The sequence below is a fragment of the Erythrolamprus reginae genome, chromosome 13 (assembly GCF_031021105.1).
Source record: "Erythrolamprus reginae isolate rEryReg1 chromosome 13, rEryReg1.hap1, whole genome shotgun sequence".
NCBI lineage: Eukaryota > Metazoa > Chordata > Lepidosauria > Squamata > Dipsadidae > Erythrolamprus > Erythrolamprus reginae.
This window is the reverse complement of record NC_091962.1, coordinates 13,190,327-13,216,733: the sequence shown is the minus strand read 5'-3', so window position 1 is coordinate 13,216,733 and position 26,407 is coordinate 13,190,327. Positions and strand designations below refer to the sequence as shown.

General features: G+C 44.0%; 2 long non-coding RNA genes across 2 annotated transcripts; both read right to left on the bottom strand.

Annotated features, from left to right (window-relative positions):
* Positions 1 to 10,324: 10,324 nt before the first annotated feature.
* Positions 10,325 to 11,618, bottom strand: LOC139175168 (uncharacterized). Its single transcript, XR_011560487.1, has 2 exons — positions 11,063 to 11,618; positions 10,325 to 10,971 (listed from the first exon to the last, which is right to left on the bottom strand). It is a non-coding gene; the product is annotated as an uncharacterized lncRNA (long non-coding RNA).
* Positions 11,619 to 23,292: 11,674 nt separating this feature from the next.
* On the bottom strand, positions 23,293 to 26,162 carry LOC139175403 (uncharacterized). The gene is made up of 3 exons (XR_011560523.1): positions 26,078 to 26,162; positions 25,872 to 25,984; positions 23,293 to 23,470 (listed from the first exon to the last, which is right to left on the bottom strand). It is a non-coding gene; the product is annotated as an uncharacterized lncRNA (long non-coding RNA).
* Positions 26,163 to 26,407: the final 245 nt, after the last annotated feature.

Below are 26,407 nucleotides of genomic sequence, written 5' to 3'. Positions count from 1 at the left end.
TACTTGGATACAAATGTATACTACAGCACAATAGGTGGTGAATAAATGTGTAAGCCAAAAGGTAAACAAGAACTATGTAAGACAATGACAATGAGAAGGAAGATCACTTGTATTATATCCCTTTCAGAATGTACAAATAGATTTTATAGAAATGTCACAAGTGGGAAGATTTAAATGTTTACTGGTAATAGTGGATCATTTGATAGGTTGGGTGGAGGCTTTTCCATGTGTAGATGAAACAGAACAAGATTACTGCTAGAATAAGTTATACCTAGGTATGGGTCAGCACAACAAATTGTTTCAGATTAAGAATTGAGAATTGTGCAGGGAATTATGAAATGGTTTGGGAATTAATTGGGACTGAATGGTAAAATAAAGCATTGTTTAACTAAGTTATACATGGAGACTGGGCTAATTTGGATCAAAGGATTATCTATAGCTCTGTTGAGAATTAGAATTCAGCCTCAAAGAGACACTGGGATAATGTTTTATGAAATGTTGTTTGGAATGTCTTTAAGGGGGGAGTGGATTAAAAACAGGAGATATCCGTATAAAGATCTGATACAATATTTGCAATCATTGTCCTAGTCTTTTGAATATTCCAGATTAAGTAGCCTGTTGTTGCAAACATCTGTCCTGAGTTTTAAAGTAAAGAAATTGGTGATTGGATTCTGATAAAACGGTGGAAGCTCAAGAAACTCCAACCTATGTGGGAAGGCCCGTTCCAGGTGCTGCTGACTACAGATACCGCTGTTAGAACTGCAGAACGAGGCTGGACTCATTATACTCATGTGAAGAAAAGCAGTGCTCCCAATACATGGACAAGTCAACCTGTCGGACCCTTGAAGCTGCGGATAACCAGAAAATAAAATGCTTATTTTTCCCTTTCAGCCTGGATGCCTGTACACCCACAAGAAGAGAAATGAAGGATGGGTAATGCTATTATGGCTAGGGTTGATAATGAGAAAAGCAGAGGGTTATCGGATTTGTATAAGTGCAAAAGGTGGACAGGGGAGAGAAATGGGATGGGAGCCCCGAGAGAGATGTACTTATGTGTTTAAACTGAATGGCCCAAAGATGAGACACATCCTTGTCATTGGGGTGGTCTCTGGGAGGAATTTCAGGAATTTCAGTGTTATGTTCTGAATGCAGAATTACAAAAATGGGCAATGTGTGGACGGTGGAATAAGACTATCCCATCCACCTTTATTCACAAGATTCCAGTCAATATAAAATGTGGAAATCAGTTGTATTCAGGGCAAAATGACATGTTATGATCCAAAGGAAAACCCAGTTCAATATTGGTTAGAAGTAAAGGAGGGAAATGATCAGGGAAAGCTTCATTCTAAAGTGTGAATAAGAAATCCTACTAATAAAACTTTTAGAAGCTTGCCAGTTGGCCAAGGTACCCACTGGATGTGGGAATATGGATTGGCAAAGAACATACATATATAATGACAAATATATCTGTCCTCAAAAATGGGAGGAGACTAAAGAACAGTGTTTTAATACTGATGAAAAATACTGTCCTTATTGGAATTGTGTAGGTTGGGCCCTGGAGCCAGTGGATACCTTACCAAAGTAAATGTGCAAAGTAATTGTGAGAACAATAAGTGTAATTATGTTAATTTTACCATAGATAATCCACAAGAGTTTATAAGTAAATGGGGAAGCCAACATGGAATAAGAATATATGGATCTGGGATTGACACTGGAGATTTATTTTATTTAAAAATTAGTAAGTTAGTAGAAGAAGGAAACCCATTAAGTAAGACCTTCTTCTCAGACTTTTGGGAAGAGATTGAGAAACCTTTTGAAGTACCAGAGGTAGCCAGAAATTTGTTCTTAACATTTGCCGAAACTATTGCTCAGACATTAAATGTGTCCAATTGTTATGTGTGTGGGGGAACAAATGTAGGGGACCAATGGCCCTTAGAAGCAGTAGAATGGAATATAAGCATAGCATATGAGCAGAAAGTTAATGGATGCTACAAAATCCGATTGTGATTAGATGGTGTGTAAATAGAATAAATCTCCATGCCCCTAATATTGGATATGTCCCTTGTGAAATAATGATAGTTTTAAATATTACTGCTGGAACCAATAAGACTGTGCCTGAGAATATTACCATGCCTGAGAATAATCTATGGACTAATGATGTTACCCTGTCTTATTTCCTTAATTAGAAGTTTTGTCCAGAGTCCCATTGAAAGTATTGTATCCGGTCAATAATCAATTAAAACTATAATGGTAATGAAAAAGATTGGGGACGAGTTGAAATTACTGGAGAATGAACAGCAAACTATTCAGGAAGAGAAAATGAATAATGAAGAAAAAAGCAAGTTGTTAGAAATAAAACAAAATCTTAAACAGTTTTGTGAAACAAAGAAGAAAAATGAAGGAATTGAAGGAAAAATCCATTGTGTATAAAATAATTTAAGTTTTATTTTAAGAATATCAGTATTTGCTGTCTGTCTGTAGTTAACAAGATTAGGATTTCCTGTTTTTCCTAATCTTGTGACTGTCACTTTGGGATCTGTTTTTAACAAGACAAATGTTTGCTAATTAACAAGATAAATGTTTGCTGTTTACCAAGATAAATGTTTGCTGTTTACCCAATAAACTATTCATTTCCGGGAGAGGGAGGCAGGATGTGGACCATATTTGGGCAAGGAATTCTGTGTACCCCTAATTCTATGTACCTTTGTGATTTGTAAAAACCTATATAACCTGCTCTTTAGCTTCTGTACAAGTGTCTCTTCCCTTGGGAAGAGTACCCGCTTTGCAAACCGTTTTTGATATACCCAGAGAGAATAAACATTTCTGTTCTCTTTGTCCAAACGTCTCGTGTGAACTTTTTCATAAAATTTCAGCGCACAACTTGGGGGCTCGTCCGGGATTCCATCCTGTTGACTGTCCAGGGAGGAACGTCTTTAGGTGCACCCTGTCCCATTTGGACAGAAGACGAACCTCCATGGATAGGCAATTGGCTCTGGTAGACCCGTAAAATTGGCTAAACGAGATTACTAGGACAAGGAGACAGAAAGAGGAAGAGACAAAGAGACAAAGAGAAATAATAGAAGGCCCCTCGAGGACCGGGCAACCCTATGCACAGGTCTGGTAAGTACCTGTAATTTGCTATGGCATTTTACAACTAAGGGACTACTTACTCAGACGGTTATTGGGCGGGTAGGCTAGGTTGTTTGGAGACTATTGAGTGTGTGTGGTGAGACGTCCTTTTGAGGGGTCCTATTAGAGGATCTGCAGGACGATGTGAGAGTTGACTCCTGATTTGCGGTTCCATCCTCCCGCGAGGGAATTGGCCAGAAAAGGAGGCATGAAAGTTGGTGAAGTGTGAATTGAAAGTCTCAATAGTGCGAAACTCCAACAGGGAAATCCTAGTGGGAAAACTACCATTAACGTCCAAGGGCAAGATAATTCTTGGAAAGGTGGGCTAGGTAGCTTGGAGACTAAAAGAGACTCCAATCTCCTAGTGGGAAAACTGCCTCGGGTGGGCTAGGTAGCTTGGAGACTAAAAGAGACTCCAATCTCCTAGTGGGAAAACTGCCTTAAAAATCCAAGATCAAGAAATAAAGAAAATAATGGGAAATAAAGAGTCTGCAGACATAAAGAGAAAAAGAGAGAGAGAGAGAGAGAAAAGAGTCTGGTTCAGACTCTGAACCTGAAGAGAAAGAGTTGCTAAAACTTTTATTTAAGGAAGTAAAAGAGTTAAAGGGGCAGATAGCCCAGAGTTAAAGAGTTAAAGAGCTGTGTAGTAACAAAAGGAGGAAAGTTAGATTTTGAAAATGCCTGGAAATTGATTTGGACCCTCCAACTACTATGCAGATTTCAGGAGAATGGAAATTCCCCAAAACATGAAGTTTACTCCAAGTAAGAAAAGAGGCTGAGTGATTAATAGGGGAATTTAACATAATAAGGATGTGTAGAATTGGATTGATTGTGATATGTTTGACTGGCCGGCAAATGAATGATGTGTGTGTTTGTGTGTAAAATGGAACTCATTAGCTTATGAAAAAGCTCCCTGGAATAATTGTAGATTTATTTGTATGAAATGGAATTTTGATATGAAAATGATGTATACAAGCAGTAAGAAAAAGTTGGTGTGAATGCATTTTTGATTCTTTAAAACAGTAAGCTGTAACGAAATGTACCGGTATGTTATTTTCTAAAGCTAGAAGGAGGGGGAAAAAAAAAATTGTTGAGAGAATGATGAGTGGAGAAAAGTATTACATTTCTGTGTAAATATATATATATGTAACATTTTCCTTGTCAAGGATTCTTTTGCCTTGAAGGAGTAAGAGAGAGAAAGGATAGCCCCCCCTTTCAGTGTAGCTGCTCGCTTTTAACAGTTTCCCCCCCTCACTCCCCCTTCTCCTTGCTTGAGAAAGGAGGGGTCAATGGGCAGCTTATTCATAAAGCCTTTCACTGTTTGGATTTGATTCTTTTTTTTAAAGATAATTTGAGGTTTTTAAAATAATTTTAATTAAACAAACACACACACATATATATGGAAAAGATTTTGAAAAGATTTTGATGAGAATTTGCTTCCATTTGAATGGAAGTTGAATCTGATTCATTTTACTAAAAGCAAAGCATTCTAAAGTTTGCCCCAAATATATTTCAGAGCATTAACTTAGAATACCTATTAAGATTGTTTTCTGAAAAGAAAAGAAAAGCAAGGGCTGTTCATTTTCCCCCCTTTTATGTCTCTGTGTGGGACACATTGATTAAATAAATAAATAAATAAATAAATAAATAAATAAATAAATAAATAAATAAATAAATAAATAAATAAGAAGATGGGTGCTCCACTTTAGGGCTTATTTGTTAACAACACAAGTTGTTGCCCTTCAGAAATTGTTACAGAACTGGTTTAAATATTTTCAGTGTTAGTGAAAGAAAGCATAAAATTAATTGTTGGAGGAGCTGTGGTAGTTAGAACCTCTCTTTTTGGTCTTGATGGATTGAAAGAGTTTCAAATATGAGAGAATACTTATGGAGCAAATGATTAGTTTTAACTACTGATGTTAACTTGAATCCAGCTTAGTTTTTAAGAGGAGATTTAGAAGAAGAATCAAATAAAATTAATGAGATGAAGTAATTAAATTACAGACCAGAGTTGGATCTGACTTGATGGATGTGTCCTTGAGAAAAGGAAGAGAAGGAGTTTGGTTTAAGCCAATTAGAAAGATGTTGGAATGTAAGAGACTGGGCAGAGGATGATTGGGACAGTAAAGAAGGATTCTGAAGTTTAGTGGAAGAGAAAGGAGAGGTTTTGTTTCCCGAGGCGGAGGCAGGGACAGAGGCAGAGGCAGGGGCCAAGATAGAAGATGGGGATTTGGAAGTGGACAAGGAGAAAGGATGCCAGGAATGTGATAGATGGATCTTCAAGATTAGTGGAAGGACATTGTTCCAATTGATATGCCATTATTAGGATAATAGGATAATATAAGAGAAGAACAGGGATGGTAGGCACAATAATGTGCTTTTGCATGACCCTTACAGACCTCTTAGAAAAGGGGAGATGTCAACAGTAGATAATTTAAGGTTGAAGATTTTGGGGTTAGGGGAAGAAACAACAGAGTCGGGTAGTGAGCTCCAGGCATTGATCACTCTGTTGCTGAAGTCATACTTTCTGCAATCAAGTTTGGAGCGATTTACAGTTTGTTTGTATCTATTATTGTATTGTTGTTGTTGTTGGAGGTGAAGTAGTCACTAATAGGAAGGACATTATGGTGTATGATCTTATGAACAACAGTTAAATCAGTTGTTTGGAGGAGACGTAGTTGTAGATTGTCTAAGCGTAGTATTTGAAGTTTGGAGGAGTAAGATAGTTTGTTTCAAGAGGAGGAGTGAAGGACTCTTCTTGTGAAGTACTGTATTTCTGGACTGTCTCAATTGTGTCAATGTCAGTTATGCAATGTGGGTTCCATACAGTGAGCTATATTCGTGTATTGGTCTGATGAATGTTTTGGAAGCTCTGGTTAATAGTTCAGTGTTTCTGGAGAAGAAGCTATGTAAAGTTAGGTTTGTAACTCTTAATGCCTTTTTTTTAAGCAATGTTGTTACAGTGAGCTCTGGCACATAGGTCGTTGGATATGAGTACTCCAAGGTCTTTGACAGGGTGAGGGTTAGCTATGAGTTCATTATTTCCAAGTATGTATTTAGTATTTTGATTCTGTAAGACAGAGCATTTGTTGGTTGAGATTTGAAGTTGCCAGTTGTTACACAATTCAGCTAAATGATCAAGGTCATTTATTAGAGGAAAACTTGGTCGGTGATTTAAAAAAAGAAGAAGAAGAAGAAAAAGAAGAAGAAGAAGTTACCCAACCACTGATCTGCACAAGTGACCGAATTATATGCTTTATTGAGAGCTCTAGAATTAAGTACAGAAAGGATAGTAAATATATATACATTGATTCAAAATATGTTTTTGGAGTTGTACACACTTTTGGGGAAATTTAGAAGGAAAGGGGATATGTGGCAAGTCAAGGAAAGAATTTAATACATTTTGAGTTAATATATTAGGTTTTAAAAGTCTTAAAAGGGCCACAAGAAATTGCTGTGATTCATATTCAAGCACATCAAAAGGGGGAAGAAGAAGATAAGAAAGGAAACAGATTAGCGGATAGAGAAGCTCAAGCAGTGGGCCAGAAGGAGGAGGAAGGAGTGTTTGTTCTGATTCCTCAAGTATTAGATCCTGAAGAAATTCTATTTAGTGAAGGTAAACAGGAAAAACTAAAGCAGATAGGAGGACAGGAGGGGAAGGATGAGAAATGATTCCTCCCAGATGGAAGACAAGTATTAAACCAACCTTATTTTAGGAGAATAATGGAAAGATTACATGAAGGGAGTCATTGGGGAACTCAAGGATTGATAGACACAGTATTGAAAACATTTACTTGGATACAAATGTATACTACAGCACAATAGGTGGTGAATAAATGTGTAAGCCAAAAGGTAAACAAGAACTATGTAAGACAATGACAATGAGAAGGAAGATCACTTGTATTATATCCCTTTCAGAATGTACAAATAGATTTTATAGAAATGTCACAAGTGGGAAGATTTAAATGTTTACTGGTAATAGTGGATCATTTGATAGGTTGGGTGGAGGCTTTTCCATGTGTAGATGAAACAGAACAAGATTACTGCTAGAATAAGTTATACCTAGGTATGGGTCAGCACAACAAATTGTTTCAGATTAAGAATTGAGAATTGTGCAGGGAATTATGAAATGGTTTGGGAATTAATTGGGACTGAATGGTAAAATAAAGCATTGTTTAACTAAGTTATACATGGAGACTGGGCTAATTTGGATCAAAGGATTATCTATAGCTCTGTTGAGAATTAGAATTCAGCCTCAAAGAGACACTGGGATAATGTTTTATGAAATGTTGTTTGGAATGTCTTTAAGGGGGGAGTGGATTAAAAACAGGAGATATCCGTATAAAGATCTGATACAATATTTGCAATCATTGTCCTAGTCTTTTGAATATTCCAGATTAAGTAGCCTGTTGTTGCAAACATCTGTCCTGAGTTTTAAAGTAAAGAAATTGGTGATTGGATTCTGATAAAACGGTGGAAGCTCAAGAAACTCCAACCTATGTGGGAAGGCCCGTTCCAGGTGCTGCTGACTACAGATACCGCTGTTAGAACTGCAGAACGAGGCTGGACTCATTATACTCATGTGAAGAAAAGCAGTGCTCCCAATACATGGACAAGTCAACCTGTCGGACCCTTGAAGCTGCGGATAACCAGAAAATAAAATGCTTATTTTTCCCTTTCAGCCTGGATGCCTGTACACCCACAAGAAGAGAAATGAAGGATGGGTAATGCTATTATGGCTAGGGTTGATAATGAGAAAAGCAGAGGGTTATCGGATTTGTATAAGTGCAAAAGGTGGACAGGGGAGAGAAATGGGATGGGAGCCCCGAGAGAGATGTACTTATGTGTTTAAACTGAATGGCCCAAAGATGAGACACATCCTTGTCATTGGGGTGGTCTCTGGGAGGAATTTCAGGAATTTCAGTGTTATGTTCTGAATGCAGAATTACAAAAATGGGCAATGTGTGGACGGTGGAATAAGACTATCCCATCCACCTTTATTCACAAGATTCCAGTCAATATAAAATGTGGAAATCAGTTGTATTCAGGGCAAAATGACATGTTATGATCCAAAGGAAAACCCAGTTCAATATTGGTTAGAAGTAAAGGAGGGAAATGATCAGGGAAAGCTTCATTCTAAAGTGTGAATAAGAAATCCTACTAATAAAACTTTTAGAAGCTTGCCAGTTGGCCAAGGTACCCACTGGATGTGGGAATATGGATTGGCAAAGAACATACATATATAATGACAAATATATCTGTCCTCAAAAATGGGAGGAGACTAAAGAACAGTGTTTTAATACTGATGAAAAATACTGTCCTTATTGGAATTGTGTAGGTTGGGCCCTGGAGCCAGTGGATACCTTACCAAAGTAAATGTGCAAAGTAATTGTGAGAACAATAAGTGTAATTATGTTAATTTTACCATAGATAATCCACAAGAGTTTATAAGTAAATGGGGAAGCCAACATGGAATAAGAATATATGGATCTGGGATTGACACTGGAGATTTATTTTATTTAAAAATTAGTAAGTTAGTAGAAGAAGGAAACCCATTAAGTAAGACCTTCTTCTCAGACTTTTGGGAAGAGATTGAGAAACCTTTTGAAGTACCAGAGGTAGCCAGAAATTTGTTCTTAACATTTGCCGAAACTATTGCTCAGACATTAAATGTGTCCAATTGTTATGTGTGTGGGGGAACAAATGTAGGGGACCAATGGCCCTTAGAAGCAGTAGAATGGAATATAAGCATAGCATATGAGCAGAAAGTTAATGGATGCTACAAAATCCGATTGTGATTAGATGGTGTGTAAATAGAATAAATCTCCATGCCCCTAATATTGGATATGTCCCTTGTGAAATAATGATAGTTTTAAATATTACTGCTGGAACCAATAAGACTGTGCCTGAGAATATTACCATGCCTGAGAATAATCTATGGACTAATGATGTTACCCTGTCTTATTTCCTTAATTAGAAGTTTTGTCCAGAGTCCCATTGAAAGTATTGTATCCGGTCAATAATCAATTAAAACTATAATGGTAATGAAAAAGATTGGGGACGAGTTGAAATTACTGGAGAATGAACAGCAAACTATTCAGGAAGAGAAAATGAATAATGAAGAAAAAAGCAAGTTGTTAGAAATAAAACAAAATCTTAAACAGTTTTGTGAAACAAAGAAGAAAAATGAAGGAATTGAAGGAAAAATCCATTGTGTATAAAATAATTTAAGTTTTATTTTAAGAATATCAGTATTTGCTGTCTGTCTGTAGTTAACAAGATTAGGATTTCCTGTTTTTCCTAATCTTGTGACTGTCACTTTGGGATCTGTTTTTAACAAGACAAATGTTTGCTAATTAACAAGATAAATGTTTGCTGTTTACCAAGATAAATGTTTGCTGTTTACCCAATAAACTATTCATTTCCGGGAGAGGGAGGCAGGATGTGGACCATATTTGGGCAAGGAATTCTGTGTACCCCTAATTCTATGTACCTTTGTGATTTGTAAAAACCTATATAACCTGCTCTTTAGCTTCTGTACAAGTGTCTCTTCCCTTGGGAAGAGTACCCGCTTTGCAAACCGTTTTTGGTATACCCAGAGAGAATAAACATTTCTGTTCTCTTTGTCCAAACGTCTCGTGTGAACTTTTTCATAAAATTTCAGCGCACAATAGGCTGGTTGTGAATTAGACACAACAGTCTCATTCTAGTGAGGTAGCAGGGTTATTAAGCCAATACCATTTCCCCCTTTTAAACTGGTGTGTGTTAGGGTTTTTGTTTTTGGCACACATTTTAAAAAGAATACTTTTAAATTGTAAGCTGCCCAAAACTGTTTGGAGTTGGGTGGCCCCTGAATTTAATATAAAGGCTAAGAGAAAGGAATCCAGGGTGTTTATGAAGGGCAGCTGGTGAAACCTTTCATAATGTGAGCATCAGTTATCAAATCCGTGCAAACATGCTGTGGAATTTAGCTACATGGGAACTGCTGCAATGGTCCTAAGTGTGAAAAATGATGATTGTGAATCGAGAACTAGCTGTACAGCAGAGAGCATTACAACCTGCATTGAAGTGATAAAAGCTAGTCTCATGGCCCCCCCAGTGGCAAATCCCAGGGCATCACATGAATATTTCTAATAAAACATTATTTTTTTGAAATACCCACCAGAACCACCAACAAAATGAAAACACAAGAAGAAAATCATGAACACGGGTTTTGTTACAGAAGATCTTGAAGGACAGAAGTGTGTTTTTCACAGAGAGTTTTTAAAAATCTGTTTACATAAATTGGGGATTTACATAAAATACATCTGAACCGCGGGAAGAGGAGGATCTCGTTGTCTTGGTCTCAGGAAGCCGTTGAGAAGAGGGAGATGCTGCAGGTGAAGACGGTGAAGAAGTGGAGACGACGCGTCAGCTGTCACAGGTCTTGACGTAGGTTGGGCTTCAGCAGAACGTAGGAGTCGGCAGAAGTCTTGAGGCTTTTCCTTCCAAATCTGAGGAAGAAAGAAGGGAGGTGAGACCACGATAGGGTGGACTTTCAGCCCACGTCCAAACACACCTTGCGTGAATCCCGGGTTGACTCCAGGTGGATTCACGCAAGGTGGAAGTTCTACCATGGAAGGAAGACTTACTTGTGTTGGTCAAGATCCCTGGAAGGCTGGAGACCACAAGGACTGTACAAAGCCACCAGTGGTCCTTCTCCAGGAGGCCACCCAGCATACCCACCAGTTTCTGAAGTGCTTGAAGAGCCACCAGAAGGGTCTTTTCTCTAAGCTTGAGTTGGAGAGACGTTCTCTGCCTCCCGAGGCCCAGCTCAAATGGGGACGTTGCAGGAACCTTCCCCTGGAGTGGGAAGAGGATGGAGATTTCACCTGCTGCCACGCCCACCAGGCCACGCCCACAGAACCGGTAGTAAAAAACGTTTGAAACTCACCATTGATCCGACTTCAGATTTTCTTTGTGCTTCAGACCTCGGAAGGTTCTCAGGGTGGAGATTGGAGGCAAAGACACTTTGAACGGGGACTAAATGAGGCAGCTCTTAAATAAGGGCTGTATTTTTGCAATAGCTTCACAATAAAGTATTTCTACTGTAGCTTACCTGGTTGTGTTTTCCCTGGTCTACCTGGCAGGGCTGATTTGCAGCTGTTTATTTTTTATACTGGGGTTGTGAGTGGGAAACTGGGGTGGGGTAGTTCAGGGGCCCCTCGGCTTTCCTTACATGGGTGATTTGTGTATGTGTGTTCTGCATTTATTGTGGGGGGGGGGGCGGCAACACAATTTCCACCCTGCTTATGCAGGCTCTTACATTTACACAGAATTTGCCATGGCCAAACCACTAAGGACTTGACCAACTGCCCTACAAAGGCCAGAAGGGACAATTGATCACAGAGATATTTTTGCACTCGCTACGGCCCTGCACCCCGATTGCAGGGCTGACCGAGCTTGGGCATTCATTCTGGTCTTCTGCCATCCCTGGTCACTGGGGTCCACCATCCTCCCACCTCCCACCCAGCTGCATGGTCACAGCCAATAACCAGGCAGAGTTAATAATGGCCCATTTGTAGGGCAGCAAAACTAAATGCCAATACCTGCACCGAGGGATGGTTCTCTGCCTTCTCAATGGATGGTAGAGGCCTCGGACACCAGAGAGGCAGGGGACAGAGCGTCATGGTCTGGAAAGGCCCACGTGGGGGTCCGGCACACACGCTTCTCCCTTCACTGCCATGCACTTTGCATGAACCCCGAAATGCCACCAGCCCATGGCAGGAGACCTTGAGGGTGGGGGCAAGGTGGCCTGCATCATGGGAAGTGGAGTTCAGGGATAAATGCAAATGACAGGGCAGCCATGGCAGAAGCACGATGCCAGACCAACACCGGTGAGGTTTTCCAGATCCCATCGCTCTGTCTCCCGCCTCTCCGGTGTCCAAGGTCACAGCCATCCACTGAGAAGGCAGAGGGCCAATCCCAGGGCACAGGGATTGACTGGCGTTCAATTCTCCTGCTCTACCAAATTAGCCAGAAGAAAGTCTCGCTGGGTGAATTGGCTGTGATCACGTAGCAGAGAGGAAGGACAGCTAACCATTGCCAGGCTGCAAGTGCTGGCACAGAACCACAGAATGAGAAAGAAGGCCCAGGACACCTCAGGCTATGGTGGCCATGAAATGTAACTGCAATCAATTGTCCTTGTGCGCCATTGGGGTTTTCTGTCTGGTTCTAAGAACCAGCGCCATGGCCAAATTATGCCAGGCAAAAACCCTATAAAATCTATAATTCTCCAAACAGCCACATCTACCATTAAAATGGGCCGTTGGAGATTTTGTTCTGGTTCTAAGAACCATCGCCATGGCCAAATTATGCCAGGCAAAAACCCTATAAAATCTATAATTCTCCAAACAGCCACATCTACCATTAAAATGGGCTATTGGGGATTTTGTTCTGGTTCTAAGAACCATCGCCATGGCCAAATTATGCCAGGCAAAAACGAACACCCAACAACGAACTGCCCCGCGGAGTTTCCCAACACTGTGCAGTGATGCCTGAGTTGCCAGGCAGGAGGACTGCCGCGGTCGGAGTGCCGGGTCTGTGGAAGAGTGGGGGAGCGACTAAGGTGGGCGAGAGGGGCAAAGAAAGCCCCCTTTACCTGCAGGCAAGTCAAAGGGGGGATTTACTGTCTCTCTCCCTGTCTCTCACGCACACATAGACACACACTCAGGGCCACACAAGGGTTCTCTTCCCTCCCGCCTCCTTCCAAGAGTCTCCAACTTCGCAGCCACCGCTGCTCCTCGCCTCTCCTGCCCCGGGAGTGGAGCCGGGCGCCGTTTCTCCCCGCCCGCTGGTTGCAACCGGTGGTGTCCGATGCACCCCTCCCAAGACCGGCTTCCCTGCCACAGTGCCCGCCCGCCTGCCTTGCAGAGTCTGCGGTGGGGAGGTGCCAGGAGAGGGTCTCTCTGTAGCCGCTCTCTCTTCTCGGTGGGGGTGCCGCAGTCTCTGGAGCTGCGGTCTCCACTTGGCCTGGGAAGGAGGAGGCACAGAGAGCCCCCACCCGCCATCCCCGCAGCCCCCCTGGGAGGAAGCCCATCCAGGAACTTGGCAGGCTGTTGTACTCTGACCGGCTTCACAGAGAAGAAAAGAGAGGAAGGATGGAAGAGAGAGAGAGAGAGAAAGAAAGGGAGGGAGAGGGAGAAAGAGAGAGAAAGGGAGGGAGAGAGAGAAGGGGAGGGAGAGAGAAAGGGAGGGAGAGAAAGAAAGGGAGGAAGGAAGGAAGAGAGAAAGAGAGAAAACGGCTGTTGCCTGTCTCATTCAATCCCTGTAGACTCACACTAAGCTTCTCTGGGGTTCCACTGGGTGACCCTTTCGGCCCCTGAGAGAGCAGTGAGGGCGAATCACCCGAAGGACACAGCTGCCAGCCTCCTCCAGTCCCTGAGGACCCCTCACGGTGGACCCCCTCCCTCCCCCCTTCTCTTTCTTGGAAAGAATGCCAGAAGCAAAAAACAACCAAACGCCTCCTCACCAGCAATCAACACCTCTATGCGCATAGATTCACTCCCAAGGTTAGTATCAGACACACAGACCAAGAGTGAACCACGTCCGAATCAACAAGCAGTCCAACTCCTCTCCAGACCATTTTCAACCACACTGACACTGGAAGCCACTTGAACACAAGGTGAGAATAAACCCAACTCTCTCCTAGCACTGAATAGTCCCTAATAAAAACATCTGCAAAGGAAACTACCAAGCTCAAACAGGTCTGAGAGGTACCGGCATTCTTTCCAAGAAAGAGAAGGGGGGGAGGGAGGGGGTCCACAGTGAGGGGGTCCTCAGGGACTGGAGGAGGCTGGCAGCTGTGTCCTTCGCGTGATTCGCCCTCACTGCTCTCTCAGGGGCTGAAAGGGTCACCCAGTGGAGCCCCAGAGAAGCTGTGCAGGGCGAGTCTCCAGGGATTGAATGAGACAAGCAACGGCCTTCTTCTCTCTTTCTTCCTCCCTGTCTTTCTCTCTCTTTCTCCCTTCTTTCCTCCCTCTCTTTATCTTTCTCTCTCTCCCTACCTACCTCATTCCCTCTCTTTCTTTCCTTCTCTCTCCCTCCCTTTCTCCCTCTCTCTTCCTCCCTCCCTCTTTCCCTTTCTCTCTCTTCTCCTCCAAATTATGCCAGTCAAAACCCCTATAAAATCTATAATTCTCCAACAGCCTCACCTATCATTAAAATGGGCCATTGAGGAATTTGTTCTGGTTCTAAGAACCATCGCCATGACCAAATTATGCCAGGCAAAAAACCTATAAAATCTATAATCCTCCAAACAGCCTCACCTATCATTAAAATGGGCCATTGAGGAATTTGTTCTGGTTCTAAGAACCATCGCCATGGCCAAATTATGCCAGGCAAAAACCCTATAAAATCTATAATTCTCCAAACAGCCACATCTACCATTAAAATGGGCCGTTGGAGATTTTGTTCTGGTTCTAAGAACCATCGCCATGGCCAAATTATGCCAGACAAAAACCCTATAAAATCTATAATCCTCCAAACAGCCTCACCTATCATTAAAATGGGCCATTGAGGAATTTGTTCTGGTTCTAAGAACCATCGCCATGGCCAAATTATGCCAGGCAAAAACCCTATAAAATCTATAATTCTCCAAACAGCCTCACCTATCATTAAAATGGGCCATTGGGGCTTTGTTCTGGTTCTAAGAACCATCGCCATGGCCAAATTACGCCAGGCAAAACCCCTATAAAATCTATAATTCTCCCAACAGCCACATCTACCATTAAAATGGGCCATTGGAGATTTTGTTCTGGTTCTAAGCTGTGCAGGGTGAGTCTCCAGGGATTGAATGAGACAGGCAACGGCCTTTTTCTCTCTTTCTCTCTTCCTCTCTCTTTCTCTCTCTTCCTTCCTCTTTCTCCCTTCCTTCTTCCCTCCCTCTTGCTTTCTTTCTTTCCCCCTCTCGCTTCCTCCCTCCCTTTCTCTCTCCCTCCCTTTCTCTCTCTCTTCCTCCCTCCCTTTCTCTCTCTCCCTCCCTTTCTCTCTCTCCCTTTCTCTCCCTCCCTTTCTTTCTCTCTTTCTCTCTCTTCGTTCCTTCCTCTCTTTTCTTCTCTGTGAAGCCGGTCAGAGTACAACAGCCAGCCGAGTGCCTGGATGGGCTTCCTCCCAAGGGGGCTGCGGGGATGGCTGGCAGGGGCTTTCTGTGCCTCTTCCTTCCCGGGCCATGTGGGGGCTGTGGCTCCAGAGGCAGTGGTGCCCCCACCGAGGAGAGAGAACGGCTACAGGGGGAGCCTGTCTTGGCACTTCCCCACCACAGATTCTGCAAGGCGGGTGGGTGGGCGCTGAGGCGGGGAAGCCGGTCTTGGGAGGGGTGGATCGGAGACCACTGGTTGCAACCGGCGGGTGGGGAGAAACGGCGCCTGGCTCCACTCCCGGGGCAGGAGAGGTGAGGAGCAGCGGCGGCCGCGAAGTTGGAGACTCTTGGAAGGAGGCGGGAGGGAAGAGAACCCTTGTGTGGCCCTGAGTGTGTGTCTACATGCGTGTGAGAGAGGGGGAGAGAGAGAGAGTAAATCCCTCTTTTTAGTTGCATGCAGGTAAAGGGGGCTTCCTTCGTCCCTCTCGCCCACCTTGGTCGCTTCCCCGTTCTTCCGCAGACCCGGCACTCTAACCGCGGCGGTCCTCCTGCCTGGCAGCTCAGGCATCACTGCGCAGCGTTGGAAAACTCCGTGGGGCAGTTCGTTGTTGGGTGCACCGCCGAGCAGCTTAGAGGGAACACTGGCCATCACCGCCATTTCTACGCTGCCCCTCTGGTTCTACCGCAGCCAATAGCTAAAATGATATCAGAACAAAAACTGTTTATATCTTTTAGGTACTTTTGTTACATTTTTAACCATCATTAATTTGTAATCTCCCCCCCAAAACAAACCTTCACTAAAGCACCTAAACCACATGTTGCATTAATAAACCACGTGTTGCCAATAGTACGTGTCAGGCCTTTTGGGTTAAATACAACATTGGAAAGTGAATTAAAACTGGTCTACCATTGATGTCTTCGACTGCTTGTCTGTTGTGATTCCCATCAGGTAGAGGGCCTTTGAAATAAGAATAATAAAAAGTCAACATCACCAAATGACCACCTGATGTTCAGAAACTAGAAAACCAATTCATGGATTTTACAAAGGTGCTTTTATGCTCCCAGGAGTGAAAGGAGGAAAGATGGGATGAATTTGAATCTTGTGTCCTTGAGAATATTTCAGACCCCTGGTTTTTACTGTTCCCAAAGATATGACCTCCAGCTCCAGGGGCTTCTGTCACTCTGCAGGAACAGGAAGGCATCCCTAAAATTCCCCTGAGAATTCCTGCAAGAAAGTCAAATCACCTCCTGGACATGACTTAATTTTAGGTAACTTTTGCCTTTAGTTCCTTTAAGTAGCTAGTCCTCTACGTGCTTTGTTTAAGGAATTGAACCTTGGCTAGAATTACTTCAATCCCAAGAATTGGCTTTAATTCCTGAAAAGGAAGGGTCAGCTCCTGGACTTGTAGTAATTTAACTCTTCCCTTTACTTGAATTAGCTAGTCCTCCATATGTTTAAATACTACTTTAATTGGGCAAATAAATCTGAGCCTTGACTAAAATTACCTGATCCCTCCTAAAAATCACTTTATTCCTGAAAGCAAGGTCATTTTTACCTAAGGTCATTTTTACCTTTAGCGCAGGGGTGAAATTAAAGCTATTTTTTACTATGACTTCCCTATGACCTGGCATTATTTAATTATTTAATAATTAGATTATTTAATTTAATTATTTAACCTGGCTAAGTTACCTTAGCTTCCACCAAATGGATTACTCTAAGAAATTAAACTTTGGCTTAAAATGTACCCCAAGCCTGAAGATTTGACTTTCTTTCAAGAAAGCAAGGCCAACTCATAGACCTGAAGAAATTTTACTTTCCACCTTTAATTACTTGAAGTTTCTAGTCCCCTACATGTCTTTTTAAAGAACTTCAACCTGGGCTAAAATTTCTTTCCTGAGTCCCAGACAGTTGAACTTTACTCAAGAAAGCATAAGGACAGCTGCAGGCATTGAAGCAATTTAGCCTTGAAGCCAATTTTAACCCTTATATTTTGCACCTGTGGTAATTTAGCCCTCTTAACTGCAGCTGGCTAAAATTTCATTTTATTCCTCCTTTTAAGCTCCTTTTAACTCCCACCGGTCTGGCTTGGTCCTTTGAATAGAACACAGCTGAGATTACCCCAGACTCCATCCATATTTTACTCCTAAAAACTCCAGCCTTGGTTAAAATTATTTGGGACCTAGAAATTTGTCTTTCCTTTCTGAAGACCACAAGGACTGTACATAGGCACCAGCGGTCCTTCTCCAGGAGGCCACCCACAATACCCACCAGTTTCTGAAATGCTTGAAGAGCCACCAGAAGGGTCTTTTCTGTAGGCTTGGCTGTCTTGAGTTCGAGAGACGTTCTCTGCCTCCCGAGGCCCAGCTGAAATGGGGACGTTGCAGGAACCTTCCCCTGGAGTGGGAAGAGGGTGGAGATGTTACCTGCTGCCACGCCCACCAAGCCACGCCCACAGAACCGGTAGTAAAAAATGTTTGAAACTCACCATTGATCCGACTTCAGATTTTCCTTGTGCTTCAGACCTCGGAAGGTTCTCAGGGTGGAGATTGGAGGCAAAGACACTTTGAACGGGGACTAAATGAGGCAGCTCTTAAATAAGGGCTGTATTTTTGCAATAGCTTCACAATAAAGTATTTCTACTGTAGCTTACCTGGTTGTGTTTTCCCTGGTCTACCTGGCAGGGCTGATTGGCAGCTGTTTATTTTTTATAGTGGGGTTGTGAGTGTGAAACTGGGGTGGGGTAGTTCAGGGGCCCCTCGGCTTTCCTTACATGGGTGATTTGTGTATGTGTGTTCTGCATTTATTGTGGGGGGGGGGGCGGCAACACAATTTCCACCCTGCTTATGCAGGCTCTTACATTTACACAGAATTTGCCATGGCCAAATCACCAAGGACTTGACCAACTGCCCTACAAAGGCCAGAAGGGACAATTGATCACAGAGATATTTTTGCACTCGCTACAGCCCTGCACCCCATCGCAGGGCTGACCGAGCTTGGGCATTCATTCTGGTCTTCTGCCATCCCTGGTCACTGGGCTCCACCATCCTCCCACCTCCCAGCCAGCTGCATGGTCATAGCCAATAACCAGGGAGAGTTAATAATGGCCCATTTGAAGGGCAGCAAAACTAAATGCCGGCCAATACCTGCACCGAGGGATGGTTCTCTGCCTTCTCAATGGATGGTAGAGGCCTCGGACACCAGAGAGGCAGGGGACAGAGCGTCAGGGTCTGGAAAGGCCCATGTGGGGGTCCGGCACACACGATTCTCCCTTCACTGCCATGCACTTTGCATGAACCCCGAAATGCCACCAGCCCATGGCAGGAGACCTTGAGGGTAGGGGCAAGGTGGCCTGCATCATGGGAAGTGGAGTTCAAGGCTAAATGCAAAGGACAGGGCAGCCATGGCAGAAGCATGATGCCAGACCAACACCGGCGCTCTGTATCCCGCCTCTCCGGTGTCCAAGGCCACAGCCATCCACTGAGAAGACAGAGGGACAATCCCAGGGCACAGGGATTGACTGGCGTTCAATTCTCCTGCTCTACCAAATTAGCCAGAAGAAAGTCTCGCTGGGTGAATTGGCTGTGATCACATAGCAGAGAGGAAGGACAGCTAACCATTGCCAGGCTGCAAGTGCTGGCACAGAACCACAGAATGAGAAAGAAGGCCCAGGACACCTGAGGCTATGGTGGCCATGAAAATGTAGCTGCAATCAATTGTCTTTGTGCGCCATTGGGGTTTTCTGTCTGGTTCTAAGAACCATCGCCATGGCCAAATTATGCCAGGCAAAAACCCTCTAAAATCTATAATCCTCCAAACAGCCTCACCTATCATTAAAATGGGCCATTGAGGAATTTGTTCTGGTTCTAAGAACCATCGCCATGGCCAAATTATGCCAGGCAAAAGCCCTATAAAATCTATAATCCTCCAAACAGCCTCACCTATCATTAAAATGGGCCATTGGGGCTTTGTTCTGGTTCTAAGAACCATCGCCATGGCCAAATTATGCCAGGCAAAAACCCTATAAAATCTATAATTCTCCAAACAGCCTCACCTATCATTAAAATGGGCCGTTGGAGATTTTGTTCTGGTTCTAAGAACCATCGCCATGGCCAAATTATGCCAGGCAAAAGCCCTATAAAATCTATAATCCTCCAACAGCCACCTCTAGCATTAAAATGGGCTATTGGGGATTTTGTTCTGGTTCTAAGAACCAGCGCCATGGCCAAATTATGCCAGGCAAAAACGAACACCCAACAACGAACTGCCCCGCGGAGTTTCCCAACGCTGTGCAGTGATGCCTGAGTTGCCAGGCAGGAGGACTGCCGCGGTCGGAGTGCCGGGTCTGTGGAAGAGTGGGGGAGCGACTAAGGTGGGCGACAGGGGCAAAGAAAGCCCCCTTTACCTGCAGGCAAGTCAAAGGGGGGATTTACTGTCTCTCTCTCCCTGTCTCTCACGCACACATAGACACACACTCAGGGCCACACAAGGGTTCTCTTCCCTCCCGCCTCCTTTCAAGAGTCTCCAACTTCGCAGCCACCGCTGCTCCTCGCCTCTCCTGCCCCGGGAGTGGAGCCGGGCGCCGTTTCTCCCCGCCCGCTGGTTGCAACCGGTGGTGTCCGATCCACCCCTCCCAAAACCGGCTTCCCTGCCATGGTGCCCGCCCGCCTGCCTTGCAGAGTCTGCGGTGGGGAGGTGCCAGGAGAGGGTCTCCCTGTAGCCGCTCTCTCTTCTCGGTGGGGGTGCCGCAGTCTCTGGAGCTGCGGTCTCCACGTGCCCTGGGAAGGAGGAGGCACAGAGAGCCCCTGTCCGCCATCCCCGCAGCCCCCCTGGGAGGAAGCCCATCCAGGCACTCGGCTGGCTGTTGTACTCTGACCGGCTTCACAGAGAAGAAAAGAGAGGAAGGATGGAAGAGAGAGAGAGAGAAAGGGAGGGAGAGGGAGAAAGAGAGAGAAAGGGAGGGAGAGAGAGAAGGGGAGGGAGGAAGAGAGAGAGAGAAAGGGAGGGAGAGAAAGAAAGGGAGGAAGGAAGGAAGAGAGAAAGAGAGAAAACGGCTGTTGCCTGTCTCATTCAATCCCTGGAGACTCACACTAAGCTTCTCTGGGGTTCCACTGGGTGACCCTTTCGGCCCCTGAGAGGGCAGTGAGGGCCAATCACCCGAAGGACACAGCTGCCAGCCTCCTCCAGTCCCTGAGGACCCGCTCACTGTGGACCCCCTCCCTCCCCCCTTCTCTTTCGTGGAAAGAATGCCAGAAGCAAAAAACAACCAAACGCCTCCTCACCAGCAATCAACACCTCTATGCGCATAGATTCACTCCCAAGGTTAGTATCAGACACACAGACCAAGAGTGAACAACGTCCGAATCAACAAGCAGTCCAACTCCTCTCCAGACCATTTTAAACCACACTGACCCTGCAAGCCACTTGAACACAAGGTGAGAATAAACCCAACTCTCTCCTCGCACTGAATACTGTATTCCCTAATAAAAACATCTGCAAAGGAAACTACCAAGCTCAGAGAACACTAAGGAAACAGGTCTGAGAGGTCCCGGCATTCTTTCCACGAAAGAGAAGGGGGGAGGGAGGGGGTCCACAGTGAGGGGGTCCTCAGGGACTGGAGGAGGCTGGCAGCTGTGTCCTTCGCGTGATTCACCCTCACTGCTCTCTCAGGGGCTGAAAGGGTCACCCAGTAGAGCCCCAGAGAAGCTGTGCAGGGCGAGTCTCCAGGGATTGAATGAGACAAGCAACGGCCTTCTTTTCTCTTTCTTCCTCCCTGTCTTCCTCTCTCTTTCTTCCTCTTTTCTCTCTCTTTCTCCCTTCTTTCCTCCCTCTCTTTATCTTTCTTTCTCTCTCTCTCCCTACCTACCTCACTCCCTCTCTTTCTTTCCTTCTCTCTCCCTCCCTTTCTCCCTCTCTCTTCCTCCCTCCCTCTTTCCCTTTCTCTCTCTCTCTTCTCCTCCAAATTATGCCAGGCAAAACCCCTATAAAATCTATAATTCTCCAAACAGCCTCACCTATCATTAAAATGGGCCACTGAGGAATTTGTTCTGGTTCTAAGAACCATCGCCATGGCCAAATTATGCCAGGCAAAAACCCTATAAAATCTATAATTCTCCAAACAGCCTCACCTATCATTAAAATGGGCCATTGGGGCTTTGTTCTGGTTCTAAGAACCATCGCCATGGTCAAATTATGCCAGGCAAAAACCCTATAAAATCTATAATTCTCCAAACAGCCTCACCTATCATTAAAATGGGCCATTGAGGAATTTGTTCTGGTTCTAAGAACCATCGCCATGGCCAAATTATGCCAGGCAAAAACCCTATAAAATCTATAATTCTCCAAACAGCCTCACCTATCATTAAAATGGGCCATTGAGGAATTTGTTCTGGTTCTAAGAACCATCGCCATGGCCAAATTATGCCAGGCAAAACCCCTATAAAATCTATAATTCTCCAAACAGCCTCACTTATCATTAAAATGGGCCATTGAGGAATTTGTTCTGGTTCTAAGAACCATCGCCATGGTCAAATTATGCCAGGCAAAAACCCTATAAAATCTATAATTCTCCAAACAGCCTCACCTATCATTAAAATGGGCCATTGAGGAATTTGTTCTGGTTCTAAGAACCATCACCATGGTCAAATTATGCCAGGGAAAAACCCTATAAAATCTATAATTCTCCAAACAGCCTCACCTATCATTAAAATGGGCCATTGAGGAATTTGTTCTGGTTCTAAGAACCATCGCCATGGCCAAATTATGGCAGGCAAAAACCCTATAAAATCTATAATTCTCCAAACAGCCTCACCTATCATTAAAATGGGCCATTGAGGAATTTGTTCTGGTTCTAAGAACCAGCTCCATGGCCAAATTACGCCAGGCAAAAACCCTATAAAATCTATAATTCTCCCAACAGCCACATCTACCATTAAAATGGGCCGTTGAAGATTTTGTTCTGGTTCTAAGCTGTGCAGGGTGAGTCTCCAGGGATTGAATGAGACAGGCAATGGCCTTTCTCTCTCTTTCTCTCTTCCTCCCTTCCTCTCTCTTTCTCTCTCTTCCTTCCTCTTTCTCCCTTCCTTCTTCCCTCCCTCTTGCTTTCTTTCTTTCCCCCTCTCGCTTCCTCCCTCCCTTTCTCTCTCCCTCCCTTTCTCTTTCTCCCTCCCTTTCTCTCTCTCCCTTTCTCTCCCTCCCTTTCTTTCTCTCTTTCTCTCTCTTCGTTCCTTCCTCTCTTTTCTTCTCTGTGAAGCCGGTCAGAGTACAATAGGCAGCTGAGTGCCTGGATGGGCTTCCTCCCAAGGGGGCTGCGGGGATGGCTGGCAGGGGCTCTCTGTGCCTCTTCCTTCCCGGGCCACGTTGGGGCTGTGGCTCCAGAGGCAGTGGCGCCCCCACCGAGGAGAGAGAACGGCTACAGGGGGAGCCTCTCTTGGCACTTCCCCACCACAGATTCTGCAAGGCGGGTGGGTGGGCGCTGAGGCGGGGAAGCCGGTCTTGGGAGGGGTGGATCGGAGACCACCGGTTGCAACCGGCGGGCGGGGAGAAACGGCGCCTGGCTCCACTCCCGGGGCAGGAGAGGCGAGGAGCAGCGGCGGCTGCGAAGTTGGAGACTCTTGGAAGGAGGCGGGAGGGAAGAGAACCCTTGTGTGGCCCTGAGTGTGTGTCTACATGCGTGTGAGAGAGGGGGAGGGAGAGAGAGTAAATCCCTCTTTTTAGTTGCATGCAGGTAAAGGGGGCTTCCTTCGTCCCTCTCGCCCACCTTGGTCGCTTCCCCGTTCTTCCGCAGACCCGGCACTCCAACCGCGGCGGTCCTCCTGCCTGGCAGCTCAGGCATCACTGCGCAGCGTTGGGAAACTCCGCGGGGCAGTTCGTTGTTGGGTGCGCTGCCGAGCAGCTTAGAGGGAACACTGGCCATCACCGCCATTTCTACGCTGCCCCTCTGGTTCAACCGCAGCCAATAGCTAAAATGATGTCACAACAAAAACTATTTATATCTTTTAAGTACTTTTGTTACATTTTTAACCATCATTAATTTGTAACCTCCCCCCCCCAAAATAAACCTTCACTAAAGCACCTAAACCACATGTTGCAGTAATAAACCACGTGTTGCCAATAGTACGTGTCAGGCCTTTTGGTTAAATACAACATTGGAAAGTGAATTAAAACTGGTCTACCATTGATGTCTTCGACTGCTTGTCTGTTGTGATTCCCATCAGGTAGAGGGCCTTTGAAATAAGAATAATAAAAAGTCAACATCACCAAATGACCACCTGATGTTCAGAAACTAGAAAACCAATTCATGGATTTTACAAAGGTGCTTTTATGCTCCCAGGAGTGAAAGGAGGAAAGATGGGATGAATTTGAATCTTGTGTCCTTGAGAATATTTCAGACCCCTGGTTTTTACTGTTCCCAAAGATGTGACCTCCAGCTCCAGGAGTTTCTGTCACTCTGCAGGAAGAGGAAGGCATCCCTAAAATTCCCCTGAGAATTCCTGCAAGAAAGTCAAATCACCTCCTGGACATGACTTAATTTTAGGTAACTTTTGCCTTTAGTTCCTTTAAGTAGCTAGTCCTCTACGGGCTTTGTTTAAGGAATTGAACCTTGGCTAGAATTACTTCAATCCCAAGAATTGGCTTGAATTCCTGAAAAGGAAGGGTCAGCTCCTGGAGTTGTAGCAATTTAACTTGAATTAGCTAGTCCTCCATATGTTAAAATACTACTTTATTTGGCCAAATAAATCTGAGCCTTGACTAAAATTACCTGATCCCCCCAAAAAATCACTTTATTCCTGAAAGCAAGGTCATTTTTACCTAAGGTCATTTTTACCTTTAGAGCAGGGGTGAAATTAAAGCTATTTTTAACTATGACTTAATTTAATTATTTAACCTGGCTAAGTTACCTTAGCTTCCACCAGTATATTACTCTAAGAAATTAAACATTGGCTAAAAATTTACCCCAAGCCTCAAGATTTGACTTTTTTTCAAGAAAGCAAGACCAACTCATAAACCTGAAGCAACTTTAGTTCACCTTGCCACCTTTAATTACTTGAAGTAGCTAGTCCTCTACATGTTTTTCTTTTTTAAAAGAACTTCAAACTTGGGCTAAAATTTCTTTCCTCAGTCCAAGACAGTTGAACTTTATTCAAGAAAGCATAAGGACAGCTGCAGGCAGTGAAGCAATTAAACCTTGAAGTCAATTTTAACTCTTATACTATACACCTGTGGTAATTTAGCCCCCTTAACTGCATCTGGCTAAAATTTCGTTTTATTCCTCTCCTTTTAACTCTCAACGGTCTGGTTTGGTCCTTTGAATAGAACACAGCTGAGATGACCCCAGACTCCATCTATATTTTACTCCTAAAAACTCCAGCCTTGGTTAAAATTATTTGGGACCTTGAAATTTCTCTTTCCTTTCTTTCACCTATCATATATATTCTCTTCCTTTCATGTATCCTCTCCTCTAAGTTCACTTTTACCCTTATATATATTACCAGATGTCTATTTTTCTTCCTATGTATTTGTGTATTGGACAGAATGCATAATTTATGCATGTTATGTCTGTGTGTGTGACTGTTAGCATATGGGGTTTTTTTAATATTTAAATATTTTAAATTTGTCTGATTGCTTATGATTTGTTTTTACATGTTGTGAGCCGCCCCGAGTCTTCGGAGAGGGGCGGCATACAAATCTAAGTAATAAATAAATAAATAAATAAATGAATAAATAAATAAATAAAATAGAAATTTGCCCCATTTCCCTGGGGGAAACCCACTTCGTGGGACTGTGGCCATTCCCCATAGGTATTGGGACCCCTTTAAATAAAATGCCCTTGAGGTGTTTCCTCAAAAACCACTGGTGTTTTACTCCTGAGGAAATACACGTCCTGGTAAAAAATTACTTCTTAAAATTACTTCTTAAAATTAGCGGAGTTCCCTTCCTTACTCCCCGAGAATCGACTAAAATTACCTCAAGTGCTGTTTTTACTCCGAGAATAGACTAAAATTTATTTATTTTATTTATTTATTTATTTATTTATTACTTAGATTTGTATGCCGCCCCTCTCCGAGGGCCTATCCCCGAGAATAGGCTATATGCGTTAGCTCCCCTCAGCGACCCACAACGTCTAAGAGCCTCAAAATATTTATTTATTTTAACATATTAAACATTTGATAAGTAGAATAGAATAGAATAGAATTTTATTGGCCAAGTGTGATTGGACACACAAGGAATTTGTCTTGGTGCATATGCTCTCAACGTACATAAAATAAAATATACATTTGTCAAGAATCATGTGATACAACACTTAATGATTGTCATATGGGGTCAAATAAGCAATGAAGAAGCAATATTAATAAAAATCTTAGGATATACGCAATAAGTTACAGTCATACAGTCAACATGGGAGGAAATGGGTGATAGAAATGATGAGAAAAACTAGTAGAATAGAAGTGCAGATTTAGTAGAAAGTCTGACAGTTTTGAGGGAATTATTTGTTTAGTAGAGTGATGGCGTTTGGAAAAGAACTGTTCTTGTGTCTAGTTGTCTTGGTGTGCAGTACTCTGTAGCGACGTTTTGTGGGTAGGAGTCGAAACAATAGTAATGATAAAAAGGGATTAGTAGGATTACCTCAGCGCGCAAGAGGCACCTGTCGCGGTCTAAAAACTGCGTTCGGCTCCAGAGGCGCCGTGGGGAGAGAGGGGTCGCAGCGCCCTCTTCCGACAGAGCCTTAATTTCTTGGGCTGTAATAGAAAAGGGGGGATTTGCAAGGTTTGTCTAATGTAGCCACAGCATAAAATCAAATGACATATGGTGGTGTTTCTTCCCTGGTCTACCTCGCAGGATGGACACGCAGCTGGCTTTTTAATAGGCTTGTTTTAGCTCAGCCTCGGGAGCCAGCGACGTTTTTTAAAGTGTCCCGCCCATCGGAGGAGAAGTGGGAGGGGGCGCAGCCAATCCGAGGGGCAGGTTTTCCAAAGCAGCCAATCGCCGGTCGGAGAGCGCTTGGCGGGAAAGGCGCGGAGCTCTTGGTGGGCTCACACGTAAGGGTGATTGACAGGAGCACGCCGACTGGGCAGTGCTTTAAATTAGCTTGCCGCGAGACAGCTGCAAGGGACCTTGTGGGTCATCTTCTAGTCCAACCCCGTTCAAGCAGGAGTCCCTGC